We start from the raw sequence: 17185 nt of genomic DNA, 5'->3' as shown, positions 1-17185 counted from the left end.
TTGTTTATTTTGTATAAATGTGACTTGTTTCAGGAAACTAGGTGTATGTCCCGCGTCACTACTTCACAGGAGCGCCATTTGAACGTAAACAGTTTTTTAAAATCAAAATGCGTTTCTTTGGCAGAAATGTCTTCTTGAACATGTGAACTTTCATGTGCCTTAATAACAAACGTGTATGCCATCTGTAAATACGAATAAAATTGTTCAATTACAAGCCTCTTTGGTTTAGTCGGGGAAAAGGACAGCAACCTTCCTGCTAGCTCTTGAACAGCTTTTATCCCCAAGCAATAAGACTGATTAACAGCTAACAAAATAGCTACGCGGACTATCTGAGTTAACCTTGTATCCTCATTGACCTTTTTATTTTTTTATTTCTGTCTCTATGCACACTCACGGGGCCCTACACATTCACACACACACTAACTCCATCATCTGCTCACTCACACATAATATGCACGTACATTTATACTGACTCTACACACACACCCACTCACATACAAGCTGCTGCTACTCTGTTTATCTTATATCCTGATACCTAGTCACTTTACCACTATAAATATCTACCTCCATCACTCCAGTATCCCTGCACGTTGTAAGTATTGTATTGGAAATTACCCTGTATATAGCATGCTTACGTACTTACTTATTGTGTTATGCACATTATTTCTCACCTTTTTTTTCTAATATTACATTGACTTGCCTAGTTAAAGAAAGGTTACATTTTTTTTAAACATTGTTATTGATTATTGTATTGTTGGGTTTTGAGTTTGCAAGAAAGGTGTACTTGTACATGTGAGATTAGAACTTGAAACTTGAAACATGAAACTAGACAGGTGGACAGATGGACAGACAACCATACGGACAGATAAACAGATGTACAAATTGTCAGATGGACAGAAAGACAGATGGATACCTGGTTACTGTTTTGATTGAATAAGGCAGTCATGTTCCAGTGGGGACTGAAGCCAGACTCACCCCCCCCCCCCCCCCCCCCCTCTCTCTCTCTCTCTTTCCCTCTCTCTCTCTCTCTCTCTCTCTCTCTGGGTGGCTAATGTTTCCCCAGGCCCCTACACAAGGGACATGCATCCTCCCTATGGAACCCAACACCTCTTGCTTCAGTAGACACAGAGACAAGACTTTATCTAACAGCTTTTTTGGAGGTCTGGCTGGAACCAGCAGTCTCACTTGAGCTGTTAGGGGTGACCTGTTACAAAAAAAAAAAAAAAATTGCTAGGAGTGCTTCTCTTTTTGCAAAAAGAAATCAAATGATTTGCTTCAGAGATTTGTTCTGCCTCTCCCATACTTGCTACTTGAGGTTTTCTGGGCGGTGTACTGTTGAATTTCCCACAGCTTCACCACCTCTCTGTGTCATGAAGGAGTGCTTGAGTTCTGAGACAACATTCTACATTCTCATGTTGTGTGTATGGAGCTAAAATTACAGCATTATACATTCAGCATACTGCACCACCGTTCCTCTCTTCATTCCTTTTGGATACATGCTCTTAGTTGTGGAAAAAGTACCCAAATGTCATACTTGAGTAAAAGTAAAGATACCTTAATGGAAAATGACACAAGTAAAAGTGAAAGTCACCCAGTAAAATTATACTTGAGTAAAAGTCTAAAAGTATTTTGTTTAAAATATACTTAAGTATCAAAAGTTAAAGTAAAAGTATAAATAATTTGAAAATCCTTATATTAAGCAAACTAGACGGCACCATTTTCTAGTTTTTTTTCATTTACGGCACTCTCCAACACTCAGACATTATTTATAAACGAAGCATGTGTTTGGTGAGTCCGCCAGATCAGAGGCATTAGGAATGACCAAGGATGTTCTCTTGATAAGTATGTAAATTAAACAATTTTCCTGTCCCGTTAAGCATTCAAAATGTAACAAACACTTTTGGGTGTCAGGGAAAATGTATGGAGTAAAAAGTAAATTATTTTCTTTAGGAATGTAGTGAAGTAAAAACAAAAGTTATAAATAGTAAAGTAAAGTACAGATAAAAAGTAGTACTTAAGTAATACTTTCATGTATTTTTACTTTGACTTTACACCACTGCATGCTCTTGATCAACTCTTAAATGAAAGAAAGATGACAGGAGTACTGATTGAAAAAGCTTCATCTAGTTACTTTGATGTTTATATCATCATCTTTATTTGCAACCTCAGCAACCCTCTGTATCTAGCATAGTGTTGGAGGCTATTTTGGTCAGAATGGTTTCTCCTTGGTGTGAGAACACAAGCTAATACATGCAGATTACTAGGCTTGGGCAGTATCCAGGTTGTCCTACCTTCATTCCGACCTCGTGCCATCCCGGGACATTCAATAATAAGGTTGCAAGATCGAATCCCCGAGCTGACAAGGTAAAAATCTGTCTTTCTGCCCCTGAACAAGGCAGTTAACCCACTGTTCCTAGGCTGTCATTGAAAATAAGAATTTGTTCTTAACTGACTTGCCTAGTTAAATAAAGGTAAAATAAATACAAATATTTTAAAAATACCGTCACTAAACACAAGAGGCACTATTTTCAAACACGACTGAGCCTCTGTAATCCGAAGGTTAGCAATGCTAACAAGTACATGTAAAATCACAAGGCAAATGCTAGCTAAATGCTAACGAGCACATTGCAAACCTTTTATACAGTCTCTGATATAAACTATTTGATAGATAACTACTAAGTTAACAAACCAAATACACAACTGCAAAGCATTTAGCATATTTTAGATAGTTAACTTAATGCTACTTAATGTTATGAGATATCTAGATGGAAAACATTTAGTTATGATTTCCAAACTGTAACTAGAGCACATGGCGTGTGCTGCACAACAGTGAGTGAGGCACAAGTCTCCTGTCTTTCTTTGTTTTGTGCTTGTAAACGAACACCATTTGACTGTGGACTACCGGTAAGCTTACTAATGAAAAATAATGTGACAGGTGAAATGAGGAACACAATCTGCTTTATCTCCTAACGTATTGCGCAAGTTGATTGCAGGATCAGTATATACCTAAAAAGTAGCTACAAATATTCAAATTAATAAAACAAACTTAAAATAAATAGTTTCTGTGGCTGTTTGCAAATAGCCCAGTATACGGTATGCTGCCCAAGCCCAGCAGTTACAGGCCTGATACCTCAGCGTTGGATGCAAGGAAGCCTGTAGTTGAATAATTTAACATTGGATTTCTTAACCCTCTGAAGCCCAGTACACAGTGGACAACAGCCATTTTGGTTCTACCCTTATCTATTTTGTTCAGTCACTGTCTAAAAGGCCTTGGAGTTAACCTGCCTGACCGTTCTGAAATAGACCAATAGGGCAATTAAGTGTCAAGTTCTAAAACATTGTGTGCATGCGTTTCAATGGAAAGTTCTGTGAACTGCAGCAAAATACCTTTAGGTAACTTGGCATACAATATACTATAGTATGTGTGTGTGCCAACGACCCATTTCGGATGAACTCTCTCAGCTAAACCTTTGATTGCAGTTGTACAATAAAGTGCTCTGCAGTGCCAACAAAAATGATCTTCCAGCATGCCAACCGCCACCCGTCAACAACGTGTTACCAGCACGTTACCAGTCGCCATTGCTATTGTTTTTTGGCCTGCATTTCCGTGACACATTCAGGAAGGGAAAATAAGTGCTAGCGTTCAAAAGTACAGTAATTGCCTTTGAAACCAGCATCCTGTCAGAGGAAAGGGAAGGGAGCAGGAACAGGGAGAGATGAAAGGACCAGGGCAGCATGGCCAGCGAAGTTAAGCTGATCTTAATTGAAGAGTGGAGCCCTGGAATCTGGGATTAGACAGGGGCTTTGCCTAAGATTCAATTTCAATCACTTAATGGGGATAAAAGTGCTTTGAGATACGGAGCGAGAGCGAGAGAGCGCGAGATAGAGGGATTCTCTACAAGTCTTTCCCTACAATGCTCAAATGTTGCAATGTCCTCCAGTTCACTATTAAATTGATGTGAGTGTACAGTACCTTATAAATCCTCATAACATCAGTCACTTCAACCTCGTCATTTTTTAAGACTTAATTCATTGTATCCTGGCTTCAGGGTAGCTCCAGCACTCTTGTTAATTGGCTGTGCAGCCAGAGGGTCTGCTCTTTGGGATGGCAGATAATTGGGAGGGTTGGGCCGCCTGCACTCCGCTAACCCAGTAATTAACTTTTGCTCGGCCACAGCTTCACACAGCCAGACTCAATTTGATATCGTGTGTGTGTGTGTCTGTGTGTCTGTGTGTGTGTGTGTGTGTGTGTGTGTGTGTGTGTGTGTGTGTGTGTGTGTGTGTGTGTGTGTGTGTGTGTTAGAGAGAGAGTGAACGAGAGAAAGAGATGTAGAGTCACTCACAGTTGCATTCCTGTAGTTGCCAGGGCAATGATGAAGTGGCAATTACTCTATGACTGTTTATCATAGTAGCTACCGGTAATTAACTAACAGTGCTGAGATCCCATATCTCTCAGACTTCTACTCACTGAGCACTGTTACATGGACACAATAATATGATTATTGTGGATAGTCAGATTAATATAATAGCTTGTTTAAAATGTTTACATGCTTTGCAAGAAGAACGATTTCCCTAACAATCCTGTTTACATGGACACGTCTGAAATCAGGCTACCTGATGGGACTTTTGATAAATGCAGAAAATCGCCTATCAAAAATAAACATTCTACCGCAGTGACCATGTTATTTTTGAGAAACCTTTTTGATTCTGAGTTCAGACGTATAACGTTTGTATGCAACAACTCTTTCTAAGATGCATTTCTAAGAGAACTCACTTCACTCACAATAAGAGGGAGGATCACTCGGCTGGTGCTGGCACATGCGCAGATCCAATACACCGCTGGAACACCGATTAAGCTGTTAACATGTCCTAATCCTTTGAAACATTGCTTAGGAGACCAGGTGTTTTCATCGGCGTATGCTTACTTCGATTCTGACCTCACGCCGATTAAGATAAGCAGAGTAAGGCGTTTACATGACTGTTTCTATACTCAACCTACTGCCATAATCAGTTTAATATCAAATGATTCGTGTGCATCTTAACATACTCCCTGTTTCAGAGAGCATACGGTATAATATTACCTTCTAACACACTGAATTCCCAGTGATGCCAAAATCAATTACTGTGGGATTCATGTAATTAGCCAACCTCACAACAATTTGATTCCGATGCAATTTAGTTTGAAGGGCTTTGGCTGAGGTTACAGAAGAGGCATGCTGTATTCATGTGATGGGCGTGGTTGAATTAACAATGTGAATATGAAAAATATGTTTCTGAAACAACCTTGATTGAGAACAGAGGTCATTCCGTTCCCATTGAAGCAATGAGCACTTCCCTGCCCTTGTCTTCCCCTTTTGTTTCTCCTCTACACACTCCACTCAAAACATCACAGAATAATGGTACAATGTCATGAAGACCAATCAAGCCTTTCAACCGCTGAATCTACTGTATGGTCATAGGTGACCTACTATGTCCGTTTCATGGTCACAGAATAAAAGTGGCATACTGTTTAACATTGTTTTTTTTATTTTATTATGTTAGTGTTAGTTTAATACGGAATGAATACTGCTTTCATTCATAATTAATCATTCCCTCCCTTTCTCTCTCCCTCTCTGTGTGTGTGTGTGAGAGTAAGTGAGTGAGTGTATGTGTCTGCATGTGGATGAGCATGTGTCTCTCTATCTCTCTCTCTTTCCCCTAATCCCTCCTCTCGCATTTAATTGCTTTTTTGACCTCTTTCTTTGCATGCCTCCTGTCAGAACTGCCATTATTGTTCCACGAAAGGTTTTCATAATAGAATCAGCATGTAACCTTCAGAGACTTTGGACTGTCTGCCTGAGGTGGAGCAGGAAAGGAGGTTGGGTGAGGTACAATGTACTCTCAACCCAGGAGGCCGGATTTTATGGATAGGATGCTCTACCTATTACATTATGAAAGACAGAAAGCCTTCGTTCATCTGAGGACAAGCAATCTTGAGTGAAAAGGAAAGCAAGGCGAAGCATATTTAATGTGGACAATGAATATTGTCTGTTTTGACAAGGTTGCTATGAGCCCCTCTATGCAGAACCAACATTTTATTCAAAATTGCCATGGACACAATAATAACTCATTTGTATAGTCACCTAAACTAAAGTACTTTAAATAATAAATGGCGGGATGGAACTCAGTGCCCTCTGCCCTTTTGGATAGAGCTGTATCCCTGCACATACTTTATCATAGTACACTGTATAAGGGCAGGACACCTTTATTTGACCAGATTGGTCCATTGAGAACCAGTTCTCATTTGCAATTAACCAACAGTCTGCTATAATGTAACCTCTGCTCCTCTGAAGCCACTCCTGCAGGCTGGCTGCACCAATTTGATAACAGCCCCTAACTACTGGATGTCCTTGAGTCAGGTCAAGATGCCCTCTGAATTGATGTGGGCAGAGCAGTGTGGGCCCTCACACATGATGGCCTACAGCTCTAGGAACATTTACATTTGAGTCATTTAGCAGACGCTCTTATCTAGAGTGACTTACGGTTAGTGCATTCATCTTAAGATCGGTGGGGAAACAGTCATAGTAAGTACATTTTTCCTCAATAAAGTAGCTATTAGCAAGGTCAGAGCTAGTAAGGGGGGAAAAGTTAACATTTGAGTGTGTGTCGGGGTGAGGAGGGGGTGCAAGTTGGGGTGCCCTAGGATTATTTAAGATACTCTTTGAAGAGGTATGGTTTCAGATGTTTTCGGAAGAAGGGAAGGGACTCTGATGTCCTAGCTTCAGGGGGAAGCTGATTCCACCATTGGAGTGCCAGGACAGAGAATAACGGGAGGGCCAAAACACCAGAGCCGGCAGAACGGAGTGCCCAGGTTGAGGTGTCGGAGTGCCCAGGTTGAGGTGTCGGGTTTGAGCACAGCCTGAAGGTAGGGAGGGGCAGTTCCTCTTTCTGTTCGGTAGGCAATTACCATGGTCTTGTAGAAGATGCGAGCTTTGACTGGAAGCCAGTGGAGTGTATGGAGGAGTGGGGTGACATGGGAGAACTTGGGAAGGTTAAACACCAGGCGGGGCTGAAGCGTTCTGGATAAGTTGCAGGGGGTTTGATGGCACAAGCGGGGAGCCCAGTCAACAGCGAGTTGCAGTAATCCAGACCGGAGATGGCAAGTGCCTGGATTAGGACCTGCGCCACTTCCTGTGTGAGGTAGGGTCGTACTCTAAGGATTTTGTAGAGCATAAACCTGCAGGAGCGGGTCACTGCTTTGATGTTTGCAGAGAACGACAGGGTGTTGTCCAAGTTCACACCAAGCTTCTTTGCACTCTGGGAGGGGGACACCGTGGAGTTGTCAACCGTGATGAAGAGGTCTTGGAGCAGCCAGGTCTTCCCTGGGAAGAAGATTGGCTCCGTCTTGTCGAGCTTGAGGTGGTGGGCCGACATCCAAGCTGAGATATCTGCCAGGCACGCAGAGATGCGTGTCGCCACATTGCTATGCGGATGACACTCAAAAGTGTCATCCCCATAGCAATGATAGGAGAGACCATGTGGGGATATGACTTAGCCAAGTGACTTGGTGTATAGAAAGAAGAGGAGAGGGCCTAGAACCGAGTCCGTGGGGACACCAGTAGTGAGAATACGTGGTGCAGGCACAGATCCTCTCCACGTCTTATTTACTGTATATCGTGTTGTCGTTTCTACTGTAGTATACAGTCTGTACGTATGTAACGTTATGTATGTATTTACAGTTTTATTCACGTTTTCAAGTACTGGTGACAAATAATGCATTCCAGTTATTGCATAGATTGTAACGGACACCTATGATGTGTGTAAAATACTTTTTTGAAGGTTGTAATGATTATAATGAGCTAAATTAATTAGCTAATGCTAATTAATATGGTCAAATCTGGAAACAATCATTTCGAAAACAAAATGTTTATTATTATCGCATATACCCTGACTCTGCGTGCAATGAACGCAAGAGAAGTAACACAAAATAGGGATGTCTCATCGCACACTAGTGACTCCTGTGGCGGGCCGGGCGCAGTGCACGCCAACCAGGTTGCCACGTGCACGGTGTTTCCTCAGACACATTGGTGCTGCTGGCTTCCGGGTTGGATGCGTGCTGTGTTAAGAAGCAGTGTGGCTGGGTTGGGTTGTGTTTCGGAGGATGCATGGCCTTCAACCTTCGCCTCTCCCGAGCCCGTACGGGAGTTGTTGCAATGAGACAAGATAGTAACTACTAACAATTGGATACCACAAAATTGGGGAGAAAAGGGGGAAAAATTAAAAAAATATATACATACACTGCTCAAAAAAATAAAGGGAACACTTAAATAACACAATGTAACTCCAAGTCAATCACACTTCTGTGAAATCAAACTGTCCACTTAGGAAGCAACACTGATTGACGATAGATTTCACATGCTGCTGTGCAAATGGAATAGACAACAGGTGGAAATTATAGGCAATTAGCAAGACACCCCCAATAAAGGAGTGGTTCTGCAGGTGGTGACCACAGACCACTTCTCAGTTCCTATGCTTCCTGGCTGATGTTTTGGTCACTTTTGAATGCTGGCGGTGCTTTCACTCTAGTGGTAGCATGAGACAGAGTCTACAACCCACACAAGTGGCTCAGGTAGTGCAGCTCATCCAGGATGGCACATCAATGCGAGCTGTGGCAAGAAGGTTTGCTGTGTCTGTCAGCGTAGTGTCCAGAGCATGGAGGTGCTACCAGGAGACAGGCCAGTACATCAGGAGACGTGGAGGAGGCCGTAGGAGGGCAACAACCCAGCAGCAGGAACGCTACCTCCGCCTTTGTGCAAGGAGGAGCAGGAGGAGCACTGCCAGAGCCCTGCAAAATGACCTCCAGCAGGCCACAAATGTGCATGTCTGCTCAAACGGTCAGAAACAGACTCCATGAGGGTGGTATGAGGGCCCGACGTCCACAGGTGGGGGTTGTGCTTACAGCCCAACACCGTGCAGGACGTTTGGCATTTGCCAGAGAACACCAAGATTGGCAAATTAGACACTGGCGCCCTGTGCTCTTCACAGATGAAAGCAGGTTCACACTGAGCACATGTGACAGACGTGACAGAGTCTGGAAACGCCGTGGAGAACGTTCTGCTGCCTGCAACATCCTCCAGCATGACCGGTTTGGCGATGGGTCAGTCATGGTGTGGGGTGGCATTTCTTTGGGGGGCCGCACAGCCCTCCATGTGCTCGCCAGAGGTAGCCTGACTGCCATTAGGTACCGAGATGAGATCCTCAGACCCCTTGTGAGACCATATGCTGGTGCGGTTGGCCCTGGGTTCCTCCTAATGCAAGACAATGCTAGGCCTCATGTGGCTGGAGTGTGTCAGCAGTTCCTGCAAGAGGAAGGCATTGATGCTATGGACTGGCCCGCCCGTTCCCCAGACCTGAATCCAATTGAGCACATCTGGGACATCATGTCTCGCTCCATCCACCAATACCACGTTGCACCACAGACTGTCCAGGAGTTGGCGGATGCTTTAGTCCAAGTCTGGGAGGAAATCCCTCAGGAGACCATCCGCCACCTCATCAGGAGCATGCCCAGGCGTTGTAGGGAGGTCATACAGGCACGTGGAGGCCACACACACTACTGAGCCTCATTTTGACTTGTTTTAAGGACATTACATCAAAGTTGGATCAGCCTGTAGTGTGGTTTTCCACTTTAATTTTGAGTGTGACTCCAAATCCAGACCTCCATGGGTTGATAAATTTGATTTCCATTGATCATTTTTGTGTGATTTTGTTGTCAGCACATTCAACTATGTAAAGAAAAAAGTATTGAATAAGAATATTTCATTCATTCAGATCTAGGATGTGTTATTTTAGTGTTCCCTTTATTTCTTTTGAGCAGTGTATATACTTCTGTGTATTGATTTTAAGAAAGGCATTGATGTTTATGGTTTTACGCGAATGCGCACCGCATCTATTATATGCAATACAGGACACGCTAATAAACTAGTAATATCATCAACCATATGTAGTTGACTAGTGATTATGATTGATTGATTGATTGTTTTTTCTAAGATAAGTTTAATGCTAGCTAGCAACTTATCTTGGCTTCTTACTGCATTCGCATAACGCATTGTAGTGCAATGAGAGGCAGGTGGTTAGAGCGTTGGACTAGTTAACTGTAAGGTTGTATGGTCAAATAATAATAATCACAGTAGTTGTCGAGGGTGCAGCAAGTCAGCACCTCAGGAGTAAATGTCAGTTGGCTTTTCATAGCCGATCATTAAGAGTATCTCTACCACTCCTGCTGTCTCTAGAGATTTGAAAACAGCAGGTCTGGTACAGGTAGCACGGTATCGGCGTTGAAAAATCATAATCGGTCAACCTCTATCTGAAGTCCAAAATGGTTGTCATGTGTCTTTTGAGGAGGAGTCGCTTCTGTCTGGCCACTCTACCATAAAGGCCAGATTGGTGGAGTGCTTCAGAGATGGTTGTCCTTCTGTAAGGTTCTCCCATCTCCACAGGGGAACTCTGGAGCTCTGTCAGAGTGACCATCGGGTTCTTGGTCACCTCCCTGACCAAGGGCCTTCTCCCCCAATTGTTCAGTTTGGCCAGGTGGTCAACTCTAGGAAGAGTCTTGGTGGTTCCAAACTTCTTCCATTTAAGAATGATGGAGGCCATTGTGTTCATGGGGACCTTCAATGCTGCAGACAGTTTTTGGTACTCTTCCCCAGACCTGTGCCTCGACGCAATCCTGTCTCGGAGCTCTACGGACAATTCCTTCGACCTTATGCCTTGGTTTTTGCACTGACATGCACTGTCAACTGTGAGACCTTATATAGACAGGTGTGTGTCTTTCCAAATCATGTCCAATCATTTGAATTTACTGCAAGTGGACTCCAATCAAGTTGTAGAAACACCTCTAGTATTATCAATGGAAACAGGATGCCCCTGATTTCAATTTCGAGTCCCATAACAAAGGTTCTGAATACTTATGTAAATAAGGCATTTCTGTTTTTATTTTGAATACATTTACAAAATTTTCAAAAAACCTGTTTTCACTTTGTCATTATGGGATATTGCGTGTAGATTGATGAGGATTTTTTTTATTTAACCAATTTTAGAACAACGCTGTAACGTAACAAAATGTGGAAAAAAGGAAGGGGTCAGAATACTTTGAATGCACTGTACATGTACGGTACCTCTGTGCCAAATGTGGTGCTTTTATCACAAAGTGTACTATCGAGTCTACATTTTCATCTTAGCACCACTAGTATACAAAAGATAAATTATTTGTTAATTTCTCCATATTTGTCAGTAACTAGATGATTGACAAAGTCCCAATTTTTCAGAAAGATCAAAAAAAGGTTTGACATTTTTGACAACTCAAAATGTATCCCTGTTGGCACTTTTAGGGTTAAACAGACAGCATGCACTTTTGCAAAGTGAATGGCAAAACAGTTTCATCTGGTTTGTGAACCTGAGTGAACTGTATTAGGATAGGTAGGACAGCAGGCCGTATTAACATGCAGTCAGTCTGCCAGCCTCTGTCCGTAGGCGTCCATTTAGTGCTGCAGACGGGATAGACGAAATGTTGAGTATCGGCAGGGCCAAAACATGCATCACTAAGCAGAGCCACCCCATCAGCAGTCCCTGGAATACCCCGAAATCCCCAGTGGAGATCTGGCCTCTCACTGTGAATAATGAGAGACAGAGTTATGATGGGTTTTATGAGTTCAGAACACATAGATCTATATCTCTATGGTTTTGAATGCCCTAGTTCTGTGACTGTGGGAACTGCGCTTCACTACTCCCTGTACTTTGCCATGGCTATGAGCATAATAAAAGCAGTCATATATTTACTTTTATTAACCATGCATTTATGTACAGTATCAGGCTACCACTGATATCACCGATGTGACTGTTTAGAGAAAATGGTAACCATATAGATTACTATTTTACAGCAACTGAAAAAAAATGGGTTTGCTCAGGTGGATTTGAACGAAGACAGGTAACAGACTCTGTCCTTGGGTATTGTTGCTGTAGTACATATGCGTGACATCAGAGCAGAGTTTGACATTATGTAATTGAACTTAGTAAGACGGATAAATGCGTGTTAACACATTATCCGTGCTCCAGATAATTCCTGAACACAGCCTTACGTAAAATGCACTCTAATAGGGTGATCCATTTGGGTTAAACAACATTGTTTTCTTCCTTGAGCACTTCCTCCTTGCAGCGTTGGAAAATATGTTGCAGCTGTGTCATGTGTTATGACAGTTTCAATGCCTAAGGATTCAATGTTGATCAACAGGTGGATATGAATGTATTCCAGGACAGCATGGGTCTGTGAGAGGGCGTCAGGGTGTACTCTGCACACCATGATTTTGTTTCTAAAAAAGAAAGTCCATTTGAAGAAGTCTGACAAGGTCATGTTGAAAACATGGTGATAGAGAGTGTTTCTAGTTATTTGAGCCGTTGTTTGGTAGCTGACCCCTCTCTGTGGGATTTCTCTGTGGGGTTTGTTGGTGGGTTAGAGACTGAGTGCAGTGTGAGTGCATTCTGAGTGCAGTAGCCTAGTTTGGTGGTGAACTGCACTTTGTGCGGTGGGGCTGTGAGCTTGTGATGGGGATACTGGGTGAGTGAGGGCTGATGGACCCACTGGCCTTGTCTTTGTGGAGACCGCATGTCTGATCCTCCTGCGGCTCAATCCACTGCATCGGGTAACACACATTTTTAAAGGTGTGTGTGTGTCTGTGCACTTGTCCATGAGTGATTTAAACTGGTTTGATTAATAGTGAGTTGCCTCCCTCATTGCTGTAAAGATTGACCATGCCCTGTCATGTGTCTTTTACAGCCTCCATGTGGCCAGCCCCACACAACCAGAGGATGGGCCTGGGTCCTAAAGGAGCCCATTGTATTCAGATCAATGGTACCGCTCAACTTCTTCAACGTTACAGGGATATATCATGAACTTCGATCTGGGAAATTACATTTACAACCCCGTAAGGACCTTAGTAAGCCTCAAACACAGCATGGCATTGTGCGTGTTATCCGAGCATCTTGCCGGGCTGAGACACGGTACATTAGGATTACAGTGAGCCGTGCTGGAGCTGTGCTGTGTGTGTGCGTGTGTTTTTCTCAGCATGACTTGGTTCTCTTAGTCAGCTGTCTCTTTGCAGCCTCTCATTGCTAGAGTTCATAAGCAGGACCAAGCACATAAGACTGTACAGTACCTGCTTACGACAGCCTTTTTATCTGCCGTACCTCATATCCATCCTAGCATGTGGGCTTGTGTTATTTTTTGGACTGTGCAAAACGTCAGTGGTGTAAAGTACTTTTAAGTAAAAATCCTTGAAAGTACTACTTTAGTAGTTTTTTGGTATATCTATACTTTACTATTTATATTTTTGACAACTTTTATTTTTACTTCACTACATTCCTAAAGAAAATGTATACTTTTTACTCCGTACATTTTCCCTGACACCCAAAAGTACTCTTAACATTTTGAATGCTTAGCAGGACAGGAAAAGGGTCTAATTCACACACTTATCAAGAGAACACCCCTGGTCATCCCTAGTGCCTCTGATCTGGTGGACTCACTAAACACATACTTTGTTTGTAAATGATATCTGAGTGTTGGAGAGTGCCCCTGGCTATCCGTAAAACTTGTATTTTTTAAATGGTCTGGTTTGCTTAATATAAGGAATTTGAAATGATTTATACTTTTACTTTTGATACTTAAGTATATTTTAGCAATTACATTTACTTTTTATACTTAAGTATATTTAAAACCAAATACTTTACACTTATACTCAAGTAGAATTTTACAGGGTGACTTTCATTTATACTTGAGTCATTTTCTATAAAGGTATCTTAACTTTTCCTCAAGTATGACAATTTGGTACTTTTTCCACCACTGCAAAATGTTTTCTACCCTTTAATTAACAACACGTACGCCCCGCCCACATGAGGATCTGTCTTTTTCAGCCATCTATTTCCTGTGTTTGAGGTGTGCAAAATCCCCTTGTTACATAAATCTCGCTGGATTGATTGCTTTCATTTTACTCCTGCAACTTTTTCATACGCTTGCTTGTGCCTTTCGATTTTTCATGTTAACGTTAAGACCCCGGAAATGTTTGTAATGACCTGTCAAACACACCCTGGTAATGGCTGAAATGGGCTCAATGGAATACATTGGCTTTCCATTGAATCTATAAGAATGCTAACGCTTTGTCTGGGATTTAACACATCATCTCAACACTTACATCACAAGAAAGAGTAGAAAGATAACTTTATTTTGATGGGTGTTCATTTTTTGTGGAATTGAAAAAAGTACAAATTTAATAGTTGAATTGTTTACAAATGGCCTGAAATGAAAGCAACGTCCAAAAATAAACACTTGGATTATAGTGGTATTATGATTGATCTCGCAAACAATGTAAAGTATGTTTAGTGTGCTGATTTTGAATTGGAGACTGCCCTGGTGAGTGCAGGTAGGGTAGACAGAGCTGGTGAGTGCAGGTAGGGTAGACAGCCCTGGTGAGTGCAGGTAGGGTAGACAGAGCTGGTGTGTGCAGGTAGGGTAGACAGCCCTGGTGAGTGCAGGTAGGGTAGACAGAGCGGGTAGGGTAGACAGAGCAGGTGACTGCAGGTAAGGTAGACAGCCCTGGTGAGTGCAGGTAGGGTAGACAGAGCTGGTGTGTGCAGGTAGGGTAGACAGCCCTGGTGAGTGCAGGTAGGGTAGACATCCCTGGTGAGTGCAGGTAGGGTAGACAGAGCTGGTGTGTGCAGGTAGGGTAACAGCCCTGGTGAATGCAGTTAGGGTAGACAGAGCTGGTGTGTGCAGGTAGGGTAACAGCCCTGGTGAATGCAGTTAGGGTAGACAGAGCTGGTGTGTGCAGGTAGGGTAGACAGAGCTGGTGTGTGCAGGTAGGGTAACAGCCCTGGTGAATGCAGTTAGGGTAGACAGAGCTGGTGTGTGCAGGTAGGGTAGACAGAGCTGGTGTGTGCAGGTAGGGTAGACAGAGCTGGTGTGTGCAGGTAGGGTAGACAGAGCTGGTGTGTGCAGGTAGGGTAGACAGCCCTGGTGAATGCAGTTAGGGTAGACAGAGCTGGTGTGTGCAGGTAGGGTAACAGCCCTGGTGAATGCAGTTAGGGTAGACAGAGCTGGTGTGTGCAGGTAGGGTAGACAGCCCTGGTGAATGCAGTTAGGGTAGACAGAGCTGGTGTGTGCAGGTAGGGTAACAGCCCTGGTGAATGCAGTTAGGGTAGACAGAGCTGGTGTGTGCAGGTAGGGTAGACAGAGCTGGTGTGTGCAGGTAGGGTAGACAGAGCTGGTGAGTGCAGGTAGGGTAGACAGAGCTGGTGTGTGCAGGTAGGGTAGACAGCCCTGGTGAGTGCAGGTAGGGTAGACAGAGCTGGTGTGTGCAGGTAGGGTAGACAGAGCTGGTGTGTGCAGGTAGGGTAGACAGCCCTGGTGAGTGCAGGTAGGGTAGACAGCCCTGGTGAGTGCAGGTAGGGTAGACATCCCTGGTGTGTGCAGGTAGGGTAACAGCCCTGGTGAATGCAGTTAGGGTAGACAGAGCTGGTGAGTGCAGGTAGGGTAGACAGCCCTGGTGAGTGCAGGTAGGGTAGACATCCCTGGTGTGTGCAGGTAGGGTAACAGCCCTGGTGAATGCAGTTAGGGTAGACAGAGCGGGTAGGGTAGACAGAGCAGGTGTTTGGTGGTTGCAGCTCCCCTTTGTGTTAATGTATGTATGCAAATTTACCTATTGTGTTTATGCAAACGAGCTACATATCATTTATTTTATTTGACACACACAAAAAAAAGAATACCTGATACAATACGAAAATGTATATAAGAGTGCATTTTAAGAAAAAAAAGTGACATTTGACAATAAATTGAATACCTGATATCCCACCAAGATGACTGTCCGTACCAGTAAAATGTTTTATGTGCTATAATTCAGTCAATATCTGATGGATTCAAAAAATTCTAAAAGTTTGGAGTATCTTTGTACATTGTCCAACTGTTGCATTTATTAAAATTGTTTTTAAAACCTTTTAACAATTTTTGATGACCATTGCTACTTTTATGTAGCACAACCATGACAGGTTAATGTATTTCACGTTCCTCCCATTTTTGAATGGCTAATGAGAGACCAGATATTATAAGAGAATATTACAGTCACATCAAGTATCTATTCCATTTACTTCGATTTAATTATTCAAAAGGATTTTTAACCAGTGAATAACTTTGAAATGGTCATAATCAGTCAATGTTTCAGCTTGAAAAGTGTGAGTAAGACTGAGTGCCACAGGATGGACAACTGATTCGATCAGTTGATGGGGGAACAGTCAAACACATACACAAAGCAAAAACAGGTAATGGCTCTTCTGCGTTTCCGCCAGCATCCTTTGTCAGGGACAAAAACAAGTTTGCTGGTCTGTGATATGTACCATGTACTGTGCAAGAGCAGAGAGCACTGGATACAGTACTGTACATCACGCTTGCACTGTACCTCATTACAATCATCTGAGGTTCTGAGAAACGTGGCCTCTTTTGATAGTTTCAATGAACAGGTACAGGCATTTTCAGTATTCATATACAAAAATCTTAAATTTGTTCTGCTTTCTTTTTCATTAATGATAGGATGTGTGGTTTCAAAGGGAAAGCAAATCTGTATCAGGTGTGAAACGAGGAGACATCAGAGGGGAGTCTGACAACTGACCTAGTTTTCTGTGCCATGCTAGGATCATTGCTGGCCAGGGTAGTGATCAGGGACTTTATCCAGACCAAAAGTCTCCTTTTAGGCTTTTTTTGCCGTTCTATTTTGATGCACATATGTTTCGTTCTTTCATCCACTCAGAGGTTGCAAGGAACTTCAGGCACACTTAAACCACTATGTGTGGAAAATACTAATCAATTAGGACACACAGAAGTTGGCTTGCTGACCCAGTGCCCATCCTAAGACTTCTATGGCCATCCTTCAACTGCCCCAGTGGGATGTGTTATACATTTAAAGCCTTAACCAGAAGCCTTGATCAAATACTTGATCAGAGAGACAGTTGAAGTCGGAAGTTTACATACACTTAGGTTAGAATCTTTAAAACTTGTTTTTCAACCACTCCACAAATTTCTTGTTAAACAAACTATAGTTTTGGCAAGTTGGTTAGGACATCTACTTCGTGCATGACACAAGTAATTCTTCCAACAATTTTTTACAGATTA

Source organism: Oncorhynchus mykiss, chromosome 5, assembly GCF_013265735.2.
Source record: "Oncorhynchus mykiss isolate Arlee chromosome 5, USDA_OmykA_1.1, whole genome shotgun sequence".
NCBI classification, from domain to species: domain Eukaryota; kingdom Metazoa; phylum Chordata; class Actinopteri; order Salmoniformes; family Salmonidae; genus Oncorhynchus; species Oncorhynchus mykiss.
This window is presented reverse-complemented; position numbering follows the sequence as displayed.